Raw genomic sequence first — 26,420 nt, 5'->3', positions numbered from 1 at the left:
ACCCCCATCCAACCTATTTTCCTATCCGTGTAGCACCTTCCTCGCATTCTTCTAATCAGTTAAAGCCCCAGAGGCCACATTTGCGCTCCACATTATACCAAATTTAAAGGACAAATAATGAATGCATTGATAAAGGATGATAAGGTATTGCCCCTATTGCTCCTGCTTGAGATAAAGGGGGATTGGTGGAAAGTCATGAGGGAAAAGATTTGTAATTTTGAGGCGCACGTGCCAAAAAGAGTGGCCACTTTTCTCCTCTGTTTTTACAAGTGAAATTCAAATTAGGAAATGAAAATAAAAGAAGAATTTGAAATTTTGCCAACTTATGACACTTTGACAGCGTTTGCGGGACTCGAACCCTTGTCCTGTGAGATCCTTTATAACCACAGGCACAAGACTTACCATTGAGCTATAGCTCCTGGTGGTCTGAAGTGTTGCAGTAGTAACTATAAACAACATATAGGCCCTGGTGTCATTGCCTGTGGCTTGTATTGCACATCAAAAGGATGACCATGCTATAGGGACGATTTGATACGCTTCTGACATGGAAACCGGTGTGGTCCAGTGGGTAAGTTCCTGACTTCCAGCCAGAGAATCAGGGTTCAAATCCCGGGTTCGGCACCAGATGACTGATGGTGGTCCAGCACAGGTAAATTGGAGGTGGGCCAAACAGGCCAATTGGTAAGTAAAATGTGTGTGTCTGTGTGTCCTGTAAGAGTGGAGTCATGCCTGGCAAAGTGGGTGGATGGAGGATAGAGTGAATAGGAGGAGTCTAGGCAGAGTGGGTGGAGCCAGAGAAGTCCAGCAGAGGTAAGTTGGAGGTGGGCCTAACAGGCGAATTGGTAAGCAAAACGTGTGGGGTTGGGTGTGTCGGGGTGTGCCTGTGTAGAGGGGGTGTGCCTGTGTGTGGGTGTGCCTGTGTGTGGGTTGTGGGTGTGTGGGGGTGTGGGGGTGTGTCTGTGTGTGGGGGGGGGGGGTGTGTGTGGGGGTGTGCCTGTGTGTGTGGGGTGTGCCTGTGTGTAGGGGGGGGTGTTTGGGGTCTGTGTGTGGTCTGTGTGTGTGGGTTGTGTGTGTGTGGGTGTGTGTGTGTGGGTTGTGTGTTGGGTTGTGTGGGTGTGTGTGTGTGGGTTGTGTGGGTGTGTGTGTGTGGGTTGTGTGTGTAGGGGGTGTGTGGGGGTGTGTCTGTGTGTGGGGGTGTGTGTGGGGTGTGCCTGGGTGTGTGGGGTGTGCCGGTGTGTGTAGGGGGTGTGTCTGTGTGTCCTGTAAGAGTGGAGTCATGCCTGGCAAAGTGGGAGGATAGAGTGAATATGAGGAGTCTAGGCAGAGTGGGTGGAGCCAGAGAGTCTGGAAAAGATGGATGTGGTCCCAGCGAGGAGGAAGGGGTCAAAGATGGAGGTGGGGGCCTGAACAGATTGGGGCCAAATGTGGGCACTCCTGTAGTGTTTCTCTAGCTGACAGATCAGGTGATTACATCCGATGGGACTTATGGTGAGGAAAACCAGCGTTTGATTTTTAATGCACCCTCTGTAACTTTTCCCTAGTATCTTTCTTTCCTTCCGGCAGATACCTGGAACAAGCGTCCCAAAGTTTTTCTTGGCTGCATACCCCCAGAGGTGTGCCTGACATTTATGGCCTAAGCACCCTCACAAAGAGTGCGCTACTGACATTCTGGGAAAACCTCACTAAAATGACATATTTATGCACCAAACGTGGTAATTCCTTATACCTGCAAAGCATCATATTGCACTTTTCAGCTTTGAGGAGGTGTGAGTGTTTTCATTTGAGGGAAATATTCATCTGTGCTTCCTCTCCCATCCGAGGACTATGGAGCTGCTGTTCCTCTCTCACATGTCCCTTCATAGAGACAGGTGTCACACACTCAACCACTCAGTAAACATGTATGCTTCGATACATTCACCTTGCTGTTTACCTTCCAAACATTCCCTCTTCACCACAAATACAGGGCAGCCATACCTCATTGCTCATTCACTCAGTCATCACAGTCCTACACTCTGTAGGTCCTGCAAGACCAACATGAACAAGAGGTATGTCAGCAAGCGGAAAAAAAGCCTTGGGGGAAGATTTTTTTAAATGTTACACAATGTAGCGCAGCACTCTGCGTGGCTGCGCTGCGTTACGTGACCGGGAATGAGCAGGAGAGCGCCATATTTTTAAAGATTTGGCTCTCTCTCCTTGTCTTTCCCTTGCGCCGGCGCTGATTTCAGCTGCCGTGCGCCATGCACATAGCTTAGCGCCGCAGCGCTAGGGTGTGTGCATGAGTGTAGCGTAGGTTTTGTACAGGAAGGGTACCTTTCCTGTACAAAATACTATGCTAGGTACGATGCAAAGCTTTTCCCACCTTGCATACATGCTGCACAGTGAAGCACGCATGGAAAGTGAGAAAAGCACATAGAAATGAATGCATTTCTCCTGTTTGCACCTCCTTTGAAGGGGCGTTAACTTTTGGCGCAAAACCATGTTTTCAAATCTTTGTGAATATGGTTTTGCATCAAAAAGCACGGGTTGCTGCATTGAAACACCCATGTACCACCCACGTAATGCCCCCTTGGTGCAAAGTTACCCAAAGCAGTGTTTTGCGCTCCTTACAGGGCACTTTCCGGCGCAAAAGCAGTTTTGCGCTGAAAAGAAAATCAGAAAAAATAAAATTTGCGCTAGATTGTGTCACTATTGTGGAGCTAAAGCAGCGCGAAACATATGGAAACCAAACCTCCCCCTTGGTGTGCTCTTATATTCATACTGCTGCCCTCTAGTAACGCTACACAGTAACTGCAGCATAATAGTGGGAATGGGAAGAAGGCTGTCCAATGCAAATATTGTTCTCCCAAGCTACCTTTCTTCTGAGATGGTCGGCGTCTTGTGCCTTGATGCCACCTCACGCATATGGTCTTCAGTCAAATTCAAAAGCAGCCTACCTACCTTAGGCTAAGGAGTTTTCCACTCGAAGGCCGCACATGGGGACGTCACCCTCATTTAGCAGGGTCCCAAATTGCCTGCAGTCATCCTCTTTACAGAAGCTGGGCGTTCGTGGGCGTTTGTGGGCGTCCTTCAAAGGAAGGAAGGGGGTTTTTAAAGGCCCAGCCCAGCCCAGCCCAGCCCAGCCCAGCCCAGCCCAGCCCAGCGCTGTGCTGTGCTTTGCTGTGTCCTGATGCAGCAGGCATGATGCAGACCTGCTGAAGCAAAGGCCTGACTCTAACATTTTCTGTCTCATGAAGAAAACAACCTTTCTACCTTCTTATTGCAACTAATAAAGGGAGTTTCACTTGCATCAAACTAAACCCATCATTTCATTAGCCACAGCTCATTCCTGACCTTTATTCCTAGCCAACCTCATAGGCACCAAACCTCTGATTTGAGAGATTGGCTCACACCAAAATGAAAAATAACCCCCATCCAACCTATTTTCCTATCCGTGTAGCACCTTCCTCGCATTCTTCTAATCAGTTAAAGCCCCAGAGGCCACATTTGCGCTCCACATTATACCAAATTTAAAGGACAAATAATGAATGCATTGATAAAGGATGATAAGGTATTGCCCCTATTGCTCCTGCTTGAGATAAAGGGGGATTGGTGGAAAGTCATGAGGGAAAAGATTTGTAATTTTGAGGCGCACGTGCCAAAAAGAGTGGCCACTTTTCTCCTCTGTTTTTACAAGTGAAATTCAAATTAGGAAATGAAAATAAAAGAAGAATTTGAAATTTTGCCAACTTATGACACTTTGACAGCGTTTGCGGGACTCGAACCCTTGTCCTGTGAGATCCTTTATAACCACAGGCACAAGACTTACCATTGAGCTATAGCTCCTGGTGGTCTGAAGTGTTGCAGTAGTAACTATAAACAACATATAGGCCCTGGTGTCATTGCCTGTGGCTTGTATTGCACATCAAAAGGATGACCATGCTATAGGGACGATTTGATACGCTTCTGACATGGAAACCGGTGTGGTCCAGTGGGTAAGTTCCTGACTTCCAGCCAGAGAATCAGGGTTCAAATCCCGGGTTCGGCACCAGATGACTGATGGTGGTCCAGCACAGGTAAATTGGAGGTGGGCCAAACAGGCCAATTGGTAAGTAAAATGTGTGTGTCTGTGTGTCCTGTAAGAGTGGAGTCATGCCTGGCAAAGTGGGTGGATAGAGTGAATAGGAGGAGTCTAGGCAGAGTGGGTGGAGCCAGAGAAGTCCAGCAGAGGTAAGTTGGAGGTGGGCCTAACAGGCGAATTGGTAAGCAAAACGTGTGGGGTTGTGTGTGTGGGGTGTGTCTGTGTGTGTGGGGTGTGCCTGTGTAGAGGGGGTGTGCCTGTGTGTGGGTTGTGTGTGTGGGGTGTGTGGGGGTGTGGGGGTGTGTCTGTGTGTGGGGGGGGGGGGGTGTGCCTGTGTGTGTGGGGTGTGCCTGTGTGTAGGGGGGGTGTTTGGGGTGTGTGGGGTCTGTGTGTGGTCTGTGTGTGTGTGGGTGTGTGTGTGTGTGTGTGTGTGTGGGGTCTGTATGTGGGGTGTGTGGGGTCTGTGTGTGGTCTGTGTGTGGGGTCTGTGTGTGGTCTGTGTGTGGGTTGTGGGTGTGTGGGTGTGTGTGTGTGGGTTGTGTGGGTGGGTGTGTGGGGGTGTGTCTGTGTGGTGGGGGTGTGTCTGTGGGGGGGGTGTGGGGGTGTGTCTGTGTGTGGGGGTGTGTGTGGGGTGTGCCTGGGTGTGTGGGGTGTGCCGGTGTGTGTAGGGGGTGTGTCTGTGTGTCCTGTAAGAGTGGAGTCATGCCTGGCAAAGTGGGAGGATAGAGTGAATATGAGGAGTCTAGGCAGAGTGGGTGGAGCCAGAGAGTCTGGAAAAGATGGATGTGGTCCCAGCGAGGAGGAAGGGGTCAAAGATGGAGGTGGGGGCCTGAACAGATTGGGGCCAAATGTGGGCACTCCTGTAGTGTTTCTCTAGCTGACAGATCAGGTGATTACATCCGATGGGACTTATGGTGAGGAAAACCAGCGTTTGATTTTTAATGCACCCTCTCTAACTTTTCCCTAGTATCTTTCTTTCCTTCCGGCAGATACCTGGAACAAGCGTCCCAAAGTTTTTCTTGGCTGCATACCCCCAGAGGTGTGCCTGACATTTATGGCCTAAGCACCCTCACAAAGAGTGCGCTACTGACATTCTGGGAAAACCTCACTAAAATGACATATTTATGCACCAAACGTGGTAATTCCTTATACCTGCAAAGCATCATATTGCACTTTTCAGCTTTGAGGAGGTGTGAGTGTTTTCATTTGAGGGAAATATTCATCTGTGCTTCCTCTCCCATCCGAGGACTATGGAGCTGCTGTTCCTCTCTCACATGTCCCTTCATAGAGACAGGTGTCACACACTCAACCACTCAGTAAACATGTATGCTTCGATACATTCACCTTGCTGTTTACCTTCCAAACATTCCCTCTTCACCACAAATACAGGGCAGCCATACCTCATTGCTCATTCACTCAGTCATCACAGTCCTACACTCTGTAGGTCCTGCAAGACCAACATGAACAAGAGGTATGTCAGCAAGCGGAAAAAAAGCCTTGGGGGAAGATTTTTTTAAATGTTACACAATGTAGCGCAGCACTCTGCGTGGCTGCGCTGCGTTACGTGACCGGGAATGAGCAGGAGAGCGCCATATTTTTAAAGATTTGGCTCTCTCTCCTTGTCTTTCCCTTGCGCCGGCGCTGATTTCAGCTGCCGTGCGCCATGCACATAGCTTAGCGCCGCAGCGCTAGGGTGTGTGCATGAGTGTAGCGTAGGTTTTGTACAGGAAGGGTACCTTTCCTGTACAAAATACTATGCTAGGCAAGATGCAAAGCTTTTCCCACCTTGCATACATGCTGCACAGTGAAGCACGCATGGAAAGTGAGAAAAGCACATAGAAATGAATGCATTTCTCCTGTTTGCACCTCCTTTGAAGGGGCGTTAACTTTTGGCGCAAAACCATGTTTTCAAATCTTTGTGAATATGGTTTTGCATCAAAAAGCACGGGTTGCTGCATTGAAACACCCATGTACCACCCACGTAATGCCCCCTTGGTGCAAAGTTACCCAAAGCAGTGTTTTGCGCTCCTTACAGGGCACTTTCCGGCGCAAAAGCAGTTTTGCGCTGAAAAGAAAATCAGAAAAAATAAAATTTGCGCTAGATTGTGTCACTATTGTGGAGCTAAAGCAGCGCGAAACATATGGAAACCTCCCCCTTGGTGTGCTCTTATATTCATACTGCTGCCCTCTAGTAACGCTACACAGTAACTGCAGCATAATAGTGGGAATGGGAAGAAGGCTGTCCAATGCAAATATTGTTCTCCCAAGCTACCTTTCTTCTGAGATGGTCGGCGTCTTGTGCCTTGATGCCACCTCACGCATATGGTCTTCAGTCAAATTCAAAAGCAGCCTACCTACCTTAGGCTAAGGAGTTTTCCACTCGAAGGCCGCACATGGGGACGTCACCCTCATTTAGCAGGGTCCCAAATTGCCTGCAGTCATCCTCTTTACAGAAGCTGGGCGTTCGTGGGCGTTTGTGGGCGTCCTTCAAAGGAAGGAAGGGGGTTTTTAAAGGCCCAGCCCAGCCCAGCCCAGCCCAGCCCAGCCCAGCCCAGCCCAGCGCTGTGCTTTGCTGTGTCCTGATGCAGCAGGCATGATGCAGACCTGCTGAAGCAAAGGCCTGACTCTAACATTTTCTGTCTCATGAAGAAAACAACCTTTCTACCTTCTTATTGCAACTAATAAAGGGAGTTTCACTTGCATCAAACTAAACCCATCATTTCATTAGCCACAGCTCATTCCTGACCTTTATTCCTAGCCAACCTCATAGGCACCAAACCTCTGATTTGAGAGATTGGCTCACACCAAAATGAAAAATAACCCCCATCCAACCTATTTTCCTATCCGTGTAGCACCTTCCTCGCATTCTTCTAATCAGTTAAAGCCCCAGAGGCCACATTTGCGCTCCACATTATACCAAATTTAAAGGACAAATAATGAATGCATTGATAAAGGATGATAAGGTATTGCCCCTATTGCTCCTGCTTGAGATAAAGGGGGATTGGTGGAAAGTCATGAGGGAAAAGATTTGTAATTTTGAGGCGCACGTGCCAAAAAGAGTGGCCACTTTTCTCCTCTGTTTTTACAAGTGAAATTCAAATTAGGAAATGAAAATAAAAGAAGAATTTGAAATTTTGCCAACTTATGACACTTTGACAGCGTTTGCGGGACTCGAACCCTTGTCCTGTGAGATCCTTTATAACCACAGGCACAAGACTTACCATTGAGCTATAGCTCCTGGTGGTCTGAAGTGTTGCAGTAGTAACTATAAACAACATATAGGCCCTGGTGTCATTGCCTGTGGCTTGTATTGCACATCAAAAGGATGACCATGCTATAGGGACGATTTGATACGCTTCTGACATGGAAACCGGTGTGGTCCAGTGGGTAAGTTCCTGACTTCCAGCCAGAGAATCAGGGTTCAAATCCCGGGTTCGGCACCAGATGACTGATGGTGGTCCAGCACAGGTAAATTGGAGGTGGGCCAAACAGGCCAATTGGTAAGTAAAATGTGTGTGTCTGTGTGTCCTGTAAGAGTGGAGTCATGCCTGGCAAAGTGGGTGGATGGAGGATAGAGTGAATAGGAGGAGTCTAGGCAGAGTGGGTGGAGCCAGAGAAGTCCAGCAGAGGTAAGTTGGAGGTGGGCCTAACAGGCGAATTGGTAAGCAAAACGTGTGGGGTTGGGTGTGTCGGGGTGTGCCTGTGTAGAGGGGGTGTGCCTGTGTGTGGGTGTGCCTGTGTGTGGGTTGTGGGTGTGTGGGGGTGTGGGGGTGTGTGTGTGTGGGGGGGGGGTGTGTGTGGGGGTGTGCCTGTGTGTGTGGGGTGTGCCTGTGTGTAGGGGGGGGTGTTTGGGGTCTGTGTGTGGTCTGTGTGTGTGGTCTGTGTGTGTGGGTGTGTGTGTGTGGGTGTGTGTGTGTGGGTGTGTGTGTGTGGGTTGTGTGTGTGTGGGTTGTGTGGGTGTGTGTGTGTAGGGGGTGTGTGGGGGTGTGTCTGTGTGTGGGGGTGTGTGTGGGGTGTGCCTGGGTGTGTGGGGTGTGCCGGTGTGTGTAGGGGGTGTGTCTGTGTGTCCTGTAAGAGTGGAGTCATGCCTGGCAAAGTGGGAGGATAGAGTGAATATGAGGAGTCTAGGCAGAGTGGGTGGAGCCAGAGAGTCTGGAAAAGATGGATGTGGTCCCAGCGAGGAGGAAGGGGTCAAAGATGGAGGTGGGGGCCTGAACAGATTGGGGCCAAATGTGGGCACTCCTGTAGTGTTTCTCTAGCTGACAGATCAGGTGATTACATCCGATGGGACTTATGGTGAGGAAAACCAGCGTTTGATTTTTAATGCACCCTCTCTAACTTTTCCCTAGTATCTTTCTTTCCTTCCGGCAGATACCTGGAACAAGCGTCCCAAAGTTTTTCTTGGCTGCATACCCCCAGAGGTGTGCCTGACATTTATGGCCTAAGCACCCTCACAAAGAGTGCGCTACTGACATTCTGGGAAAACCTCACTAAAATGACATATTTATGCACCAAACGTGGTAATTCCTTATACCTGCAAAGCATCATATTGCACTTTTCAGCTTTGAGGAGGTGTGAGTGTTTTCATTTGAGGGAAATATTCATCTGTGCTTCCTCTCCCATCCGAGGACTATGGAGCTGCTGTTCCTCTCTCACATGTCCCTTCATAGAGACAGGTGTCACACACTCAACCACTCAGTAAACATGTATGCTTCGATACATTCACCTTGCTGTTTACCTTCCAAACATTCCCTCTTCACCACAAATACAGGGCAGCCATACCTCATTGCTCATTCACTCAGTCATCACAGTCCTACACTCTGTAGGTCCTGCAAGACCAACATGAACAAGAGGTATGTCAGCAAGCGGAAAAAAAGCCTTGGGGGAAGATTTTTTTAAATGTTACACAATGTAGCGCAGCACTCTGCGTGGCTGCGCTGCGTTACGTGACCGGGAATGAGCAGGAGAGCGCCATATTTTTAAAGATTTGGCTCTCTCTCCTTGTCTTTCCCTTGCGCCGGCGCTGATTTCAGCTGCCGTGCGCCATGCACATAGCTTAGCGCCGCAGCGCTAGGGTGTGTGCATGAGTGTAGCGTAGGTTTTGTACAGGAAGGGTACCTTTCCTGTACAAAATACTATGCTAGGCAAGATGCAAAGCTTTTCCCACCTTGCATACATGCTGCACAGTGAAGCACGCATGGAAAGTGAGAAAAGCACATAGAAATGAATGCATTTCTCCTGTTTGCACCTCCTTTGAAGGGGCGTTAACTTTTGGCGCAAAACCATGTTTTCAAATCTTTGTGAATATGGTTTTGCATCAAAAAGCACGGGTTGCTGCATTGAAACACCCATGTACCACCCACGTAATGCCCCCTTGGTGCAAAGTTACCCAAAGCAGTGTTTTGCGCTCCTTACAGGGCACTTTCCGGCGCAAAAGCAGTTTTGCGCTGAAAAGAAAATCAGAAAAAATAAAATTTGCGCTAGATTGTGTCACTATTGTGGAGCTAAAGCAGCGCGAAACATATGGAAACCTCCCCCTTGGTGTGCTCTTATATTCATACTGCTGCCCTCTAGTAACGCTACACAGTAACTGCAGCATAATAGTGGGAATGGGAAGAAGGCTGTCCAATGCAAATATTGTTCTCCCAAGCTACCTTTCTTCTGAGATGGTCGGCGTCTTGTGCCTTGATGCCACCTCACGCATATGGTCTTCAGTCAAATTCAAAAGCAGCCTACCTACCTTAGGCTAAGGAGTTTTCCACTCGAAGGCCGCACATGGGGACGTCACCCTCATTTAGCAGGGTCCCAAATTGCCTGCAGTCATCCTCTTTACAGAAGCTGGGCGTTCGTGGGCGTTTGTGGGCGTCCTTCAAAGGAAGGAAGGGGGTTTTTAAAGGCCCAGCCCAGCCCAGCCCAGCCCAGCCCAGCCCAGCCCAGCCCAGCCCAGCGCTGTGCTTTGCTGTGTCCTGATGCAGCAGGCATGATGCAGACCTGCTGAAGCAAAGGCCTGACTCTAACATTTTCTGTCTCATGAAGAAAACAACCTTTCTACCTTCTTATTGCAACTAATAAAGGGAGTTTCACTTGCATCAAACTAAACCCATCATTTCATTAGCCACAGCTCATTCCTGACCTTTATTCCTAGCCAACCTCATAGGCACCAAACCTCTGATTTGAGAGATTGGCTCACACCAAAATGAAAAATAACCCCCATCCAACCTATTTTCCTATCCGTGTAGCACCTTCCTCGCATTCTTCTAATCAGTTAAAGCCCCAGAGGCCACATTTGCGCTCCACATTATACCAAATTTAAAGGACAAATAATGAATGCATTGATAAAGGATGATAAGGTATTGCCCCTATTGCTCCTGCTTGAGATAAAGGGGGATTGGTGGAAAGTCATGAGGGAAAAGATTTGTAATTTTGAGGCGCACGTGCCAAAAAGAGTGGCCACTTTTCTCCTCTGTTTTTACAAGTGAAATTCAAATTAGGAAATGAAAATAAAAGAAGAATTTGAAATTTTGCCAACTTATGACACTTTGACAGCGTTTGCGGGACTCGAACCCTTGTCCTGTGAGATCCTTTATAACCACAGGCACAAGACTTACCATTGAGCTATAGCTCCTGGTGGTCTGAAGTGTTGCAGTAGTAACTATAAACAACATATAGGCCCTGGTGTCATTGCCTGTGGCTTGTATTGCACATCAAAAGGATGACCATGCTATAGGGACGATTTGATACGCTTCTGACATGGAAACCGGTGTGGTCCAGTGGGTAAGTTCCTGACTTCCAGCCAGAGAATCAGGGTTCAAATCCCGGGTTCGGCACCAGATGACTGATGGTGGTCCAGCACAGGTAAATTGGAGGTGGGCCAAACAGGCCAATTGGTAAGTAAAATGTGTGTGTCTGTGTGTCCTGTAAGAGTGGAGTCATGCCTGGCAAAGTGGGTGGATGGAGGATAGAGTGAATAGGAGGAGTCTAGGCAGAGTGGGTGGAGCCAGAGAAGTCCAGCAGAGGTAAGTTGGAGGTGGGCCTAACAGGCGAATTGGTAAGCAAAACGTGTGGGGTTGGGTGTGTCGGGGTGTGCCTGTGTAGAGGGGGTGTGCCTGTGTGTGGGTGTGCCTGTGTGTGGGTTGTGGGTGTGTGGGGGTGTGGGGGTGTGTCTGTGTGTGGGGGGGGGGGGTGTGTGTGGGGGTGTGCCTGTGTGTGTGGGGTGTGCCTGTGTGTAGGGGGGGGTGTTTGGGGTCTGTGTGTGGTCTGTGTGTGTGGTCTGTGTGTGTGGGTGTGGGTTGTGTGTGTGTGGGTTGTGTGTGTGTGGGTTGTGTGGGTGTGTGTGTGTGGGTTGTGTGTGTAGGGGGTGTGTGGGGGTGTGTCTGTGTGTGGGGGTGTGTGTGGGGTGTGCCTGGGTGTGTGGGGTGTGCCGGTGTGTGTAGGGGGTGTGTCTGTGTGTCCTGTAAGAGTGGAGTCATGCCTGGCAAAGTGGGAGGATAGAGTGAATATGAGGAGTCTAGGCAGAGTGGGTGGAGCCAGAGAGTCTGGAAAAGATGGATGTGGTCCCAGCGAGGAGGAAGGGGTCAAAGATGGAGGTGGGGGCCTGAACAGATTGGGGCCAAATGTGGGCACTCCTGTAGTGTTTCTCTAGCTGACAGATCAGGTGATTACATCCGATGGGACTTATGGTGAGGAAAACCAGCGTTTGATTTTTAATGCACCCTCTGTAACTTTTCCCTAGTATCTTTCTTTCCTTCCGGCAGATACCTGGAACAAGCGTCCCAAAGTTTTTCTTGGCTGCATACCCCCAGAGGTGTGCCTGACATTTATGGCCTAAGCACCCTCACAAAGAGTGCGCTACTGACATTCTGGGAAAACCTCACTAAAATGACATATTTATGCACCAAACGTGGTAATTCCTTATACCTGCAAAGCATCATATTGCACTTTTCAGCTTTGAGGAGGTGTGAGTGTTTTCATTTGAGGGAAATATTCATCTGTGCTTCCTCTCCCATCCGAGGACTATGGAGCTGCTGTTCCTCTCTCACATGTCCCTTCATAGAGACAGGTGTCACACACTCAACCACTCAGTAAACATGTATGCTTCGATACATTCACCTTGCTGTTTACCTTCCAAACATTCCCTCTTCACCACAAATACAGGGCAGCCATACCTCATTGCTCATTCACTCAGTCATCACAGTCCTACACTCTGTAGGTCCTGCAAGACCAACATGAACAAGAGGTATGTCAGCAAGCGGAAAAAAAGCCTTGGGGGAAGATTTTTTTAAATGTTACACAATGTAGCGCAGCACTCTGCGTGGCTGCGCTGCGTTACGTGACCGGGAATGAGCAGGAGAGCGCCATATTTTTAAAGATTTGGCTCTCTCTCCTTGTCTTTCCCTTGCGCCGGCGCTGATTTCAGCTGCCGTGCGCCATGCACATAGCTTAGCGCCGCAGCGCTAGGGTGTGTGCATGAGTGTAGCGTAGGTTTTGTACAGGAAGGGTACCTTTCCTGTACAAAATACTATGCTAGGTACGATGCAAAGCTTTTCCCACCTTGCATACATGCTGCACAGTGAAGCACGCATGGAAAGTGAGAAAAGCACATAGAAATGAATGCATTTCTCCTGTTTGCACCTCCTTTGAAGGGGCGTTAACTTTTGGCGCAAAACCATGTTTTCAAATCTTTGTGAATATGGTTTTGCATCAAAAAGCACGGGTTGCTGCATTGAAACACCCATGTACCACCCACGTAATGCCCCCTTGGTGCAAAGTTACCCAAAGCAGTGTTTTGCGCTCCTTACAGGGCACTTTCCGGCGCAAAAGCAGTTTTGCGCTGAAAAGAAAATCAGAAAAAATAAAATTTGCGCTAGATTGTGTCACTATTGTGGAGCTAAAGCAGCGCGAAACATATGGAAACCTCCCCCTTGGTGTGCTCTTATATTCATACTGCTGCCCTCTAGTAACGCTACACAGTAACTGCAGCATAATAGTGGGAATGGGAAGAAGGCTGTCCAATGCAAATATTGTTCTCCCAAGCTACCTTTCTTCTGAGATGGTCGGCGTCTTGTGCCTTGATGCCACCTCACGCATATGGTCTTCAGTCAAATTCAAAAGCAGCCTACCTACCTTAGGCTAAGGAGTTTTCCACTCGAAGGCCGCACATGGGGACGTCACCCTCATTTAGCAGGGTCCCAAATTGCCTGCAGTCATCCTCTTTACAGAAGCTGGGCGTTCGTGGGCGTTTGTGGGCGTCCTTCAAAGGAAGGAAGGGGGTTTTTAAAGGCCCAGCCCAGCCCAGCCCAGCCCAGCCCAGCCCAGCCCAGCCCAGCCCAGCCCAGCGCTGTGCTGTGCTTTGCTGTGTCCTGATGCAGCAGGCATGATGCAGACCTGCTGAAGCAAAGGCCTGACTCTAACATTTTCTGTCTCATGAAGAAAACAACCTTTCTACCTTCTTATTGCAACTAATAAAGGGAGTTTCACTTGCATCAAACTAAACCCATCATTTCATTAGCCACAGCTCATTCCTGACCTTTATTCCTAGCCAACCTCATAGGCACCAAACCTCTGATTTGAGAGATTGGCTCACACCAAAATGAAAAATAACCCCCATCCAACCTATTTTCCTATCCGTGTAGCACCTTCCTCGCATTCTTCTAATCAGTTAAAGCCCCAGAGGCCACATTTGCGCTCCACATTATACCAAATTTAAAGGACAAATAATGAATGCATTGATAAAGGATGATAAGGTATTGCCCCTATTGCTCCTGCTTGAGATAAAGGGGGATTGGTGGAAAGTCATGAGGGAAAAGATTTGTAATTTTGAGGCGCACGTGCCAAAAAGAGTGGCCACTTTTCTCCTCTGTTTTTACAAGTGAAATTCAAATTAGGAAATGAAAATAAAAGAAGAATTTGAAATTTTGCCAACTTATGACACTTTGACAGCGTTTGCGGGACTCGAACCCTTGTCCTGTGAGATCCTTTATAACCACAGGCACAAGACTTACCATTGAGCTATAGCTCCTGGTGGTCTGAAGTGTTGCAGTAGTAACTATAAACAACATATAGGCCCTGGTGTCATTGCCTGTGGCTTGTATTGCACATCAAAAGGATGACCATGCTATAGGGACGATTTGATACGCTTCTGACATGGAAACCGGTGTGGTCCAGTGGGTAAGTTCCTGACTTCCAGCCAGAGAATCAGGGTTCAAATCCCGGGTTCGGCACCAGATGACTGATGGTGGTCCAGCACAGGTAAATTGGAGGTGGGCCAAACAGGCCAATTGGTAAGTAAAATGTGTGTGTCTGTGTGTCCTGTAAGAGTGGAGTCATGCCTGGCAAAGTGGGTGGATGGAGGATAGAGTGAATAGGAGGAGTCTAGGCAGAGTGGGTGGAGCCAGAGAAGTCCAGCAGAGGTAAGTTGGAGGTGGGCCTAACAGGCGAATTGGTAAGCAAAACGTGTGGGGTTGTGTGTGTGGGGTGTGCCTGTGTAGAGGGGGTGTGCCTGTGTGTGGGTTGTGTGTGTGGGGTGTGTGGGGGTGTGGGGGTGTGTCTGTGTGTGGGGGGGGGGGGGGTGTGCCTGTGTGTGTGGGGTGTGCCTGTGTGTAGGGGGGGTGTTTGGGGTGTGTGGGGTCTGTGTGTGGTCTGTGTGTGTGTGGGTGTGTGTGGGTTGTGTGTGTGGGGTGTGTGGGGTCTGTGTGTGGTCTGTGTGTGGGGTCTGTGTGTGGTCTGTGTGTGGGTTGTGGGTGGGTGTGTGTGTGTGGGTTGTGTGGGTGGGTGTGTGGGGGTGTGTCTGTGTGGTGGGGGTGTGTCTGTGGGGGGGGTGTGGGGGTGTGTCTGTGTGTGGGGGTGTGTGTGGGGTGTGCCTGGGTGTGTGGGGTGTGCCGGTGTGTGTAGGGGGTGTGTCTGTGTGTCCTGTAAGAGTGGAGTCATGCCTGGCAAAGTGGGAGGATAGAGTGAATATGAGGAGTCTAGGCAGAGTGGGTGGAGCCAGAGAGTCTGGAAAAGATGGATGTGGTCCCAGCGAGGAGGAAGGGGTCAAAGATGGAGGTGGGGGCCTGAACAGATTGGGGCCAAATGTGGGCACTCCTGTAGTGTTTCTCTAGCTGACAGATCAGGTGATTACATCCGATGGGACTTATGGTGAGGAAAACCAGCGTTTGATTTTTAATGCACCCTCTGTAACTTTTCCCTAGTATCTTTCTTTCCTTCCGGCAGATACCTGGAACAAGCGTCCCAAAGTTTTTCTTGGCTGCATACCCCCAGAGGTGTGCCTGACATTTATGGCCTAAGCACCCTCACAAAGAGTGCGCTACTGACATTCTGGGAAAACCTCACTAAAATGACATATTTATGCACCAAACGTGGTAATTCCTTATACCTGCAAAGCATCATATTGCACTTTTCAGCTTTGAGGAGGTGTGAGTGTTTTCATTTGAGGGAAATATTCATCTGTGCTTCCTCTCCCATCCGAGGACTATGGAGCTGCTGTTCCTCTCTCACATGTCCCTTCATAGAGACAGGTGTCACACACTCAACCACTCAGTAAACATGTATGCTTCGATACATTCACCTTGCTGTTTACCTTCCAAACATTCCCTCTTCACCACAAATACAGGGCAGCCATACCTCATTGCTCATTCACTCAGTCATCACAGTCCTACACTCTGTAGGTCCTGCAAGACCAACATGAACAAGAGGTATGTCAGCAAGCGGAAAAAAAGCCTTGGGGGAAGATTTTTTTAAATGTTACACAATGTAGCGCAGCACTCTGCGTGGCTGCGCTGCGTTACGTGACCGGGAATGAGCAGGAGAGCGCCATATTTTTAAAGATTTGGCTCTCTCTCCTTGTCTTTCCCTTGCGCCGGCGCTGATTTCAGCTGCCGTGCGCCATGCACATAGCTTAGCGCCGCAGCGCTAGGGTGTGTGCATGAGTGTAGCGTAGGTTTTGTACAGGAAGGGTACCTTTCCTGTACAAATTACTATGCTAGGCACGATGCAAAGCTTTTCCCACCTTGCATACATGCTGCACAGTGAAGCACGCATGGAAAGTGAGAAAAGCACATAGAAATGAATGCATTTCTCCTGTTTGCACCTCCTTTGAAGGGGCGTTAACTTTTGGCGCAAAACCATGTTTTCAAATCTTTGTGAATATGGTTTTGCATCAAAAAGCACGGGTTGCTGCATGGAAACACCCATGTACCACCCACGTAATGCCCCCTTGGTGCAAAGTTACCCAAAGCAGTGCTTTGCGCTCCTTACAGGGCACTTTCCGGCGCAAAAGCAGTTTTGCGCTGAAAAGAAAATCAGAAAAAATAAAATTTGCGCTAGATTGTGTCACTATTGTGGAGCTAAAGCAGCGCGAAACATATGGAAACCTCCCCCTTGGTGTGCTCTTATATTCATACTGCTGCCCTCTAGTAACGCTACACAGTAACTGCAGCATAATAGTGGGAATGGGAAGAAGGCTGTCCAATGCAAATATTGTTCTCCCAAGCTACCTTTCTTCTGAGATGGTCGGCGTCTTGTGCCTTGATGCCACCTCACGCATATGGTCTTCAGTCAAATTCAAAAGCAGCCTACCTACCTTAGGCTAAGGAGTTTTCCACTCGAAGGCCGCACATGGGGACGTCACCCTCATTTAGCAGGGTCCCAAATTGCCTGCAGTCATCCTCTTTACAGAAGCTGGGCGTTCGTGGGCGTTTGTGGGCGTCCTTCAAAGGAAGGAAGGGGGTTTTTAAAGGCCCAGCCCAGCCCAGCCCAGCCCAGCCCAGCCCAGCCCAGCCCAGCGCTGTGCTTTGCTGTGTCCTGATGCAGCAGGCATGATGCAGACCTGCTGAAGCAAAGGCCTGACTCTAACATTTTCTGTCTCATGAAGAAAACAACCTTTCTACCTTCTTATTGCAACTAATAAAGGGAGTTTCACTTGCATCAAACTAAACCCATCATTTCATTAGCCACAGCTCATTCCTGACCTTTATTCCTAGCCAACCTCATAGGCACCAAACCTCTGATTTGAGAGATTGGCTCACACCAAAATGAAAAATAACCCCCATCCAACCTATTTTCCTATCCGTGTAGCACCTTCCTCGCATTCTTCTAATCAGTTAAAGCCCCAGAGGCCACATTTGCGCTCCACATTATACCAAATTTAAAGGACAAATAATGAATGCATTGATAAAGGATGATAAGGTATTGCCCCTATTGCTCCTGCTTGAGATAAAGGGGGATTGGTGGAAAGTCATGAGGGAAAAGATTTGTAATTTTGAGGCGCACGTGCCAAAAAGAGTGGCCACTTTTCTCCTCTGTTTTTACAAGTGAAATTCAAATTAGGAAATGAAAATAAAAGAAGAATTTGAAATTTTGCCAACTTATGACACTTTGACAGCGTTTGCGGGACTCGAACCCTTGTCCTGTGAGATCCTTTATAACCACAGGCACAAGACTTACCATTGAGCTATAGCTCCTGGTGGTCTGAAGTGTTGCAGTAGTAACTATAAACAACATATAGGCCCTGGTGTCATTGCCTGTGGCTTGTATTGCACATCAAAAGGATGACCATGCTATAGGGACGATTTGATACGCTTCTGACATGGAAACCGGTGTGGTCCAGTGGGTAAGTTCCTGACTTCCAGCCAGAGAATCAGGGTTCAAATCCCGGGTTCGGCACCAGATGACTGATGGTGGTCCAGCACAGGTAAATTGGAGGTGGGCCAAACAGGCCAATTGGTAAGTAAAATGTGTGTGTCTGTGTGTCCTGTAAGAGTGGAGTCATGCCTGGCAAAGTGGGTGGATGGAGGATAGAGTGAATAGGAGGAGTCTAGGCAGAGTGGGTGGAGCCAGAGAAGTCCAGCAGAGGTAAGTTGGAGGTGGGCCTAACAGGCGAATTGGTAAGCAAAACGTGTGGGGTTGGGTGTGTCGGGGTGTGCCTGTGTAGAGGGGGTGTGCCTGTGTGTGGGTGTGCCTGTGTGTGGGTTGTGGGTGTGTGGGGGTGTGGGGGTGTGTCTGTGTGTGGGGGGGGGGGGTGTGTGTGGGGGTGTGCCTGTGTGTGTGGGGTGTGCCTGTGTGTAGGGGGGGGTGTTTGGGGTCTGTGTGTGGTCTGTGTGTGTGGTCTGTGTGTGTGGGTGTGTGTGTGTGGGTTGTGTGTGTGTGGGTGTGTGTGTGTGGGTTGTGTGGGTGTGTGTGTGTGGGTTGTGTGTGTAGGGGGTGTGTGGGGGTGTGTCTGTGTGTGGGGGTGTGTGTGGGGTGTGCCTGGGTGTGTGGGGTGTGCCGGTGTGTGTAGGGGGTGTGTCTGTGTGTCCTGTAAGAGTGGAGTCATGCCTGGCAAAGTGGGAGGATAGAGTGAATATGAGGAGTCTAGGCAGAGTGGGTGGAGCCAGAGAGTCTGGAAAAGATGGATGTGGTCCCAGCGAGGAGGAAGGGGTCAAAGATGGAGGTGGGGGCCTGAACAGATTGGGGCCAAATGTGGGCACTCCTGTAGTGTTTCTCTAGCTGACAGATCAGGTGATTACATCCGATGGGACTTATGGTGAGGAAAACCAGCGTTTGATTTTTAATGCACCCTCTGTAACTTTTCCCTAGTATCTTTCTTTCCTTCCGGCAGATACCTGGAACAAGCGTCCCAAAGTTTTTCTTGGCTGCATACCCCCAGAGGTGTGCCTGACATTTATGGCCTAAGCACCCTCACAAAGAGTGCGCTACTGACATTCTGGGAAAACCTCACTAAAATGACATATTTATGCACCAAACGTGGTAATTCCTTATACCTGCAAAGCATCATATTGCACTTTTCAGCTTTGAGGAGGTGTGAGTGTTTTCATTTGAGGGAAATATTCATCTGTGCTTCCTCTCCCATCCGAGGACTATGGAGCTGCTGTTCCTCTCTCACATGTCCCTTCATAGAGACAGGTGTCACACACTCAACCACTCAGTAAACATGTATGCTTCGATACATTCACCTTGCTGTTTACCTTCCAAACATTCCCTCTTCACCACAAATACAGGGCAGCCATACCTCATTGCTCATTCACTCAGTCATCACAGTCCTACACTCTGTAGGTCCTGCAAGACCAACATGAACAAGAGGTATGTCAGCAAGCGGAAAAAAAGCCTTGGGGGAAGATTTTTTTAAATGTTACACAATGTAGCGCAGCACTCTGCGTGGCTGCGCTGCGTTACGTGACCGGGAATGAGCAGGAGAGCGCCATATTTTTAAAGATTTGGCTCTCTCTCCTTGTCTTTCCCTTGCGCCGGCGCTGATTTCAGCTGCCGTGCGCCATGCACATAGCTTAGCGCCGCAGCGCTAGGGTGTGTGCATGAGTGTAGCGTAGGTTTTGTACAGGAAGGGTACCTTTCCTGTACAAAATACTATGCTAGGCAAGATGCAAAGCTTTTCCCACCTTGCATACATGCTGCACAGTGAAGCACGCATGGAAAGTGAGAAAAGCACATAGAAATGAATGCATTTCTCCTGTTTGCACCTCCTTTGAAGGGGCGTTAACTTTTGGCGCAAAACCATGTTTTCAAATCTTTGTGAATATGGTTTTGCATCAAAAAGCACGGGTTGCTGCATTGAAACACCCATGTACCACCCACGTAATGCCCCCTTGGTGCAAAGTTACCCAAAGCAGTGTTTTGCGCTCCTTACAGGGCACTTTCCGGCGCAAAAGCAGTTTTGCGCTGAAAAGAAAATCAGAAAAAATAAAATTTGCGCTAGATTGTGTCACTATTGTGGAGCTAAAGCAGCGCGAAACATATGGAAACCTCCCCCTTGGTGTGCTCTTATATTCATACTGCTGCCCTCTAGTAACGCTACACAGTAACTGCAGCATAATAGTGGGAATGGGAAGAAGGCTGTCCAATGCAAATATTGTTCTCCCAAGCTACCTTTCTTCTGAGATGGTCGGCGTCTTGTGCCTTGATGCCACCTCACGCATATGGTCTTCAGTCAAATTCAAAAGCAGCCTACCTACCTTAGGCTAAGGAGTTTTCCACTCGAAGGCCGCACATGGGGACGTCACCCTCATTTAGCAGGGTCCCAAATTGCCTGCAGTCATCCTCTTTACAGAAGCTGGGCGTTCGTGGGCGTTTGTGGGCGTCCTTCAAAGGAAGGAAGGGGGTTTTTAAAGGCCCAGCCCAGCCCAGCCCAGCCCAGCCCAGCCCAGCCCAGCCCAGCCCAGCGCTGTGCTTTGCTGTGTCCTGATGCAGCAGGCATGATGCAGACCTGCTGAAGCAAAGGCCTGACTCTAACATTTTCTGTCTCATGAAGAAAACAACCTTTCTACCTTCTTATTGCAACTAATAAAGGGAGTTTCACTTGCATCAAACTAAACCCATCATTTCATTAGCCACAGCTCATTCCTGACCTTTATTCCTAGCCAACCTCATAGGCACCAAACCTCTGATTTGAGAGATTGGCTCACACCAAAATGAAAAATAACCCCCATCCAACCTATTTTCCTATCCGTGTAGCACCTTCCTCGCATTCTTCTAATCAGTTAAAGCCCCAGAGGCCACATTTGCGCTCCACATTATACCAAATTTAAAGGACAAATAATGAATGCATTGATAAAGGATGATAAGGTATTGCCCCTATTGCTCCTGCTTGAGATAAAGGGGGATTGGTGGAAAGTCATGAGGGAAAAGATTTGTAATTTTGAGGCGCACGTGCCAAAAAGAGTGGCCACTTTTCTCCTCTGTTTTTACAAGTGAAATTCAAATTAGGAAATGAAAATAAAAGAAGAATTTGAAATTTTGCCAACTTATGACACTTTGACAGCGTTTGCGGGACTCGAACCCTTGTCCTGTGAGATCCTTTATAACCACAGGCACAAGACTTACCATTGAGCTATAGCTCCTGGTGGTCTGAAGTGTTGCAGTAGTAACTATAAACAACATATAGGCCCTGGTGTCATTGCCTGTGGCTTGTATTGCACATCAAAAGGATGACCATGCTATAGGGACGATTTGATACGCTTCTGACATGGAAACCGGTGTGGTCCAGTGGGTAAGTTCCTGACTTCCAGCCAGAGAATCAGGGTTCAAATCCCGGGTTCGGCACCAGATGACTGATGGTGGTCCAGCACAGGTAAATTGGAGGTGGGCCAAACAGGCCAATTGGTAAGTAAAATGTGTGTGTCTGTGTGTCCTGTAAGAGTGGAGTCATGCCTGGCAAAGTGGGTGGATGGAGGATAGAGTGAATAGGAGGAGTCTAGGCAGAGTGGGTGGAGCCAGAGAAGTCCAGCAGAGGTAAGTTGGAGGTGGGCCTAACAGGCGAATTGGTAAGCAAAACGTGTGGGGTTGGGTGTGTCGGGGTGTGCCTGTGTAGAGGGGGTGTGCCTGTGTGTGGGTGTGCCTGTGTGTGGGTTGTGGGTGTGTGGGGGTGTGGGGGTGTGTCTGTGTGTGGGGGGGGGGGGTGTGTGTGGGGGTGTGCCTGTGTGTGTGGGGTGTGCCTGTGTGTAGGGGGGGGTGTTTGGGGTCTGTGTGTGGTCTGTGTGTGTGGTCTGTGTGTGTGGGTGTGGGTTGTGTGTGTGTGGGTTGTGTGTGTGTGGGTTGTGTGGGTGTGTGTGTGTGGGTTGTGTGTGTAGGGGGTGTGTGGGGGTGTGTCTGTGTGTGGGGGTGTGTGTGGGGTGTGCCTGGGTGTGTGGGGTGTGCCGGTGTGTGTAGGGGGTGTGTCTGTGTGTCCTGTAAGAGTGGAGTCATGCCTGGCAAAGTGGGAGGATAGAGTGAATATGAGGAGTCTAGGCAGAGTGGGTGGAGCCAGAGAGTCTGGAAAAGATGGATGTGGTCCCAGCGAGGAGGAAGGGGTCAAAGATGGAGGTGGGGGCCTGAACAGATTGGGGCCAAATGTGGGCACTCCTGTAGTGTTTCTCTAGCTGACAGATCAGGTGATTACATCCGATGGGACTTATGGTGAGGAAAACCAGCGTTTGATTTTTAATGCACCCTCTGTAACTTTTCCCTAGTATCTTTCTTTCCTTCCGGCAGATACCTGGAACAAGCGTCCCAAAGTTTTTCTTGGCTGCATACCCCCAGAGGTGTGCCTGACATTTATGGCCTAAGCACCCTCACAAAGAGTGCGCTACTGACATTCTGGGAAAACCTCACTAAAATGACATATTTATGCACCAAACGTGGTAATTCCTTATACCTGCAAAGCATCATATTGCACTTTTCAGCTTTGAGGAGGTGTGAGTGTTTTCATTTGAGGGAAATATTCATCTGTGCTTCCTCTCCCATCCGAGGACTATGGAGCTGCTGTTCCTCTCTCACATGTCCCTTCATAGAGACAGGTGTCACACACTCAACCACTCAGTAAACATGTATGCTTCGATACATTCACCTTGCTGTTTACCTTCCAAACATTCCCTCTTCACCACAAATACAGGGCAGCCATACCTCATTGCTCATTCACTCAGTCATCACAGTCCTACACTCTGTAGGTCCTGCAAGACCAACATGAACAAGAGGTATGTCAGCAAGCGGAAAAAAAGCCTTGGGGGAAGATTTTTTTAAATGTTACACAATGTAGCGCAGCACTCTGCGTGGCTGCGCTGCGTTACGTGACCGGGAATGAGCAGGAGAGCGCCATATTTTTAAAGATTTGGCTCTCTCTCCTTGTCTTTCCCTTGCGCCGGCGCTGATTTCAGCTGCCGTGCGCCATGCACATAGCTTAGCGCCGCAGCGCTAGGGTGTGTGCATGAGTGTAGCGTAGGTTTTGTACAGGAAGGGTACCTTTCCTGTACAAAATACTATGCTAGGTACGATGCAAAGCTTTTCCCACCTTGCATACATGCTGCACAGTGAAGCACGCATGGAAAGTGAGAAAAGCACATAGAAATGAATGCATTTCTCCTGTTTGCACCTCCTTTGAAGGGGCGTTAACTTTTGGCGCAAAACCATGTTTTCAAATCTTTGTGAATATGGTTTTGCATCAAAAAGCACGGGTTGCTGCATTGAAACACCCATGTACCACCCACGTAATGCCCCCTTGGTGCAAAGTTACCCAAAGCAGTGTTTTGCGCTCCTTACAGGGCACTTTCCGGCGCAAAAGCAGTTTTGCGCTGAAAAGAAAATCAGAAAAAATAAAATTTGCGCTAGATTGTGTCACTATTGTGGAGCTAAAGCAGCGCGAAACATATGGAAACCTCCCCCTTGGTGTGCTCTTATATTCATACTGCTGCCCTCTAGTAACGCTACACAGTAACTGCAGCATAATAGTGGGAATGGGAAGAAGGCTGTCCAATGCAAATATTGTTCTCCCAAGCTACCTTTCTTCTGAGATGGTCGGCGTCTTGTGCCTTGATGCCACCTCACGCATATGGTCTTCAGTCAAATTCAAAAGCAGCCTACCTACCTTAGGCTAAGGAGTTTTCCACTCGAAGGCCGCACATGGGGACGTCACCCTCATTTAGCAGGGTCCCAAATTGCCTGCAGTCATCCTCTTTACAGAAGCTGGGCGTTCGTGGGCGTTTGTGGGCGTCCTTCAAAGGAAGGAAGGGGGTTTTTAAAGGCCCAGCCCAGCCCAGCCCAGCCCAGCCCAGCCCAGCCCAGCCCAGCCCAGCCCAGCGCTGTGCTGTGCTTTGCTGTGTCCTGATGCAGCAGGCATGATGCAGACCTGCTGAAGCAAAGGCCTGACTCTAACATTTTCTGTCTCATGAAGAAAACAACCTTTCTACCTTCTTATTGCAACTAATAAAGGGAGTTTCACTTGCATCAAACTAAACCCATCATTTCATTAGCCACAGCTCATTCCTGACCTTTATTCCTAGCCAACCTCATAGGCACCAAACCTCTGATTTGAGAGATTGGCTCACACCAAAATGAAAAATAACCCCCATCCAACCTATTTTCCTATCCGTGTAGCACCTTCCTCGCATTCTTCTAATCAGTTAAAGCCCCAGAGGCCACATTTGCGCTCCACATTATACCAAATTTAAAGGACAAATAATGAATGCATTGATAAAGGATGATAAGGTATTGCCCCTATTGCTCCTGCTTGAGATAAAGGGGGATTGGTGGAAAGTCATGAGGGAAAAGATTTGTAATTTTGAGGCGCACGTGCCAAAAAGAGTGGCCACTTTTCTCCTCTGTTTTTACAAGTGAAATTCAAATTAGGAAATGAAAATAAAAGAAGAATTTGAAATTTTGCCAACTTATGACACTTTGACAGCGTTTGCGGGACTCGAACCCTTGTCCTGTGAGATCCTTTATAACCACAGGCACAAGACTTACCATTGAGCTATAGCTCCTGGTGGTCTGAAGTGTTGCAGTAGTAACTATAAACAACATATAGGCCCTGGTGTCATTGCCTGTGGCTTGTATTGCACATCAAAAGGATGACCATGCTATAGGGACGATTTGATACGCTTCTGACATGGAAACCGGTGTGGTCCAGTGGGTAAGTTCCTGACTTCCAGCCAGAGAATCAGGGTTCAAATCCCGGGTTCGGCACCAGATGACTGATGGTGGTCCAGCACAGGTAAATTGGAGGTGGGCCAAACAGGCCAATTGGTAAGTAAAATGTGTGTGTCTGTGTGTCCTGTAAGAGTGGAGTCATGCCTGGCAAAGTGGGTGGATGGAGGATAGAGTGAATAGGAGGAGTCTAGGCAGAGTGGGTGGAGCCAGAGAAGTCCAGCAGAGGTAAGTTGGAGGTGGGCCTAACAGGCGAATTGGTAAGCAAAACGTGTGGGGTTGTGTGTGTGGGGTGTGCCTGTGTAGAGGGGGTGTGCCTGTGTGTGGGTTGTGTGTGTGGGGTGTGTGGGGGTGTGGGGGTGTGTCTGTGTGTGGGGGGGGGGGGGGTGTGCCTGTGTGTGTGGGGTGTGCCTGTGTGTAGGGGGGGTGTTTGGGGTGTGTGGGGTCTGTGTGTGGTCTGTGTGTGTGTGGGTGTGTGTGGGTTGTGTGTGTGGGGTGTGTGGGGTCTGTGTGTGGTCTGTGTGTGGGGTCTGTGTGTGGTCTGTGTGTGGGTTGTGGGTGGGTGTGTGTGTGTGGGTTGTGTGGGTGGGTGTGTGGGGGTGTGTCTGTGTGGTGGGGGTGTGTCTGTGGGGGGGGTGTGGGGGTGTGTCTGTGTGTGGGGGTGTGTGTGGGGTGTGCCTGGGTGTGTGGGGTGTGCCGGTGTGTGTAGGGGGTGTGTCTGTGTGTCCTGTAAGAGTGGAGTCATGCCTGGCAAAGTGGGAGGATAGAGTGAATATGAGGAGTCTAGGCAGAGTGGGTGGAGCCAGAGAGTCTGGAAAAGATGGATGTGGTCCCAGCGAGGAGGAAGGGGTCAAAGATGGAGGTGGGGGCCTGAACAGATTGGGGCCAAATGTGGGCACTCCTGTAGTGTTTCTCTAGCTGACAGATCAGGTGATTACATCCGATGGGACTTATGGTGAGGAAAACCAGCGTTTGATTTTTAATGCACCCTCTGTAACTTTTCCCTAGTATCTTTCTTTCCTTCCGGCAGATACCTGGAACAAGCGTCCCAAAGTTTTTCTTGGCTGCATACCCCCAGAGGTGTGCCTGACATTTATGGCCTAAGCACCCTCACAAAGAGTGCGCTACTGACATTCTGGGAAAACCTCACTAAAATGACATATTTATGCACCAAACGTGGTAATTCCTTATACCTGCAAAGCATCATATTGCACTTTTCAGCTTTGAGGAGGTGTGAGTGTTTTCATTTGAGGGAAATATTCATCTGTGCTTCCTCTCCCATCCGAGGACTATGGAGCTGCTGTTCCTCTCTCACATGTCCCTTCATAGAGACAGGTGTCACACACTCAACCACTCAGTAAACATGTATGCTTCGATACATTCACCTTGCTGTTTACCTTCCAAACATTCCCTCTTCACCACAAATACAGGGCAGCCATACCTCATTGCTCATTCACTCAGTCATCACAGTCCTACACTCTGTAGGTCCTGCAAGACCAACATGAACAAGAGGTATGTCAGCAAGCGGAAAAAAAGCCTTGGGGGAAGATTTTTTTAAATGTTACACAATGTAGCGCAGCACTCTGCGTGGCTGCGCTGCGTTACGTGACCGGGAATGAGCAGGAGAGCGCCATATTTTTAAAGATTTGGCTCTCTCTCCTTGTCTTTCCCTTGCGCCGGCGCTGATTTCAGCTGCCGTGCGCCATGCACATAGCTTAGCGCCGCAGCGCTAGGGTGTGTGCATGAGTGTAGCGTAGGTTTTGTACAGGAAGGGTACCTTTCCTGTACAAATTACTATGCTAGGCACGATGCAAAGCTTTTCCCACCTTGCATACATGCTGCACAGTGAAGCACGCATGGAAAGTGAGAAAAGCACATAGAAATGAATGCATTTCTCCTGTTTGCACCTCCTTTGAAGGGGCGTTAACTTTTGGCGCAAAACCATGTTTTCAAATCT

The sequence above is a fragment of the Triturus cristatus genome, chromosome 12, assembly GCF_964204655.1.
Source record: "Triturus cristatus chromosome 12, aTriCri1.1, whole genome shotgun sequence".
Taxonomy (NCBI): Eukaryota; Metazoa; Chordata; class Amphibia; order Caudata; family Salamandridae; genus Triturus; species Triturus cristatus.
The sequence above is the reverse complement of the archived record's forward strand: the minus strand, read 5'-3'. Positions refer to the sequence as shown.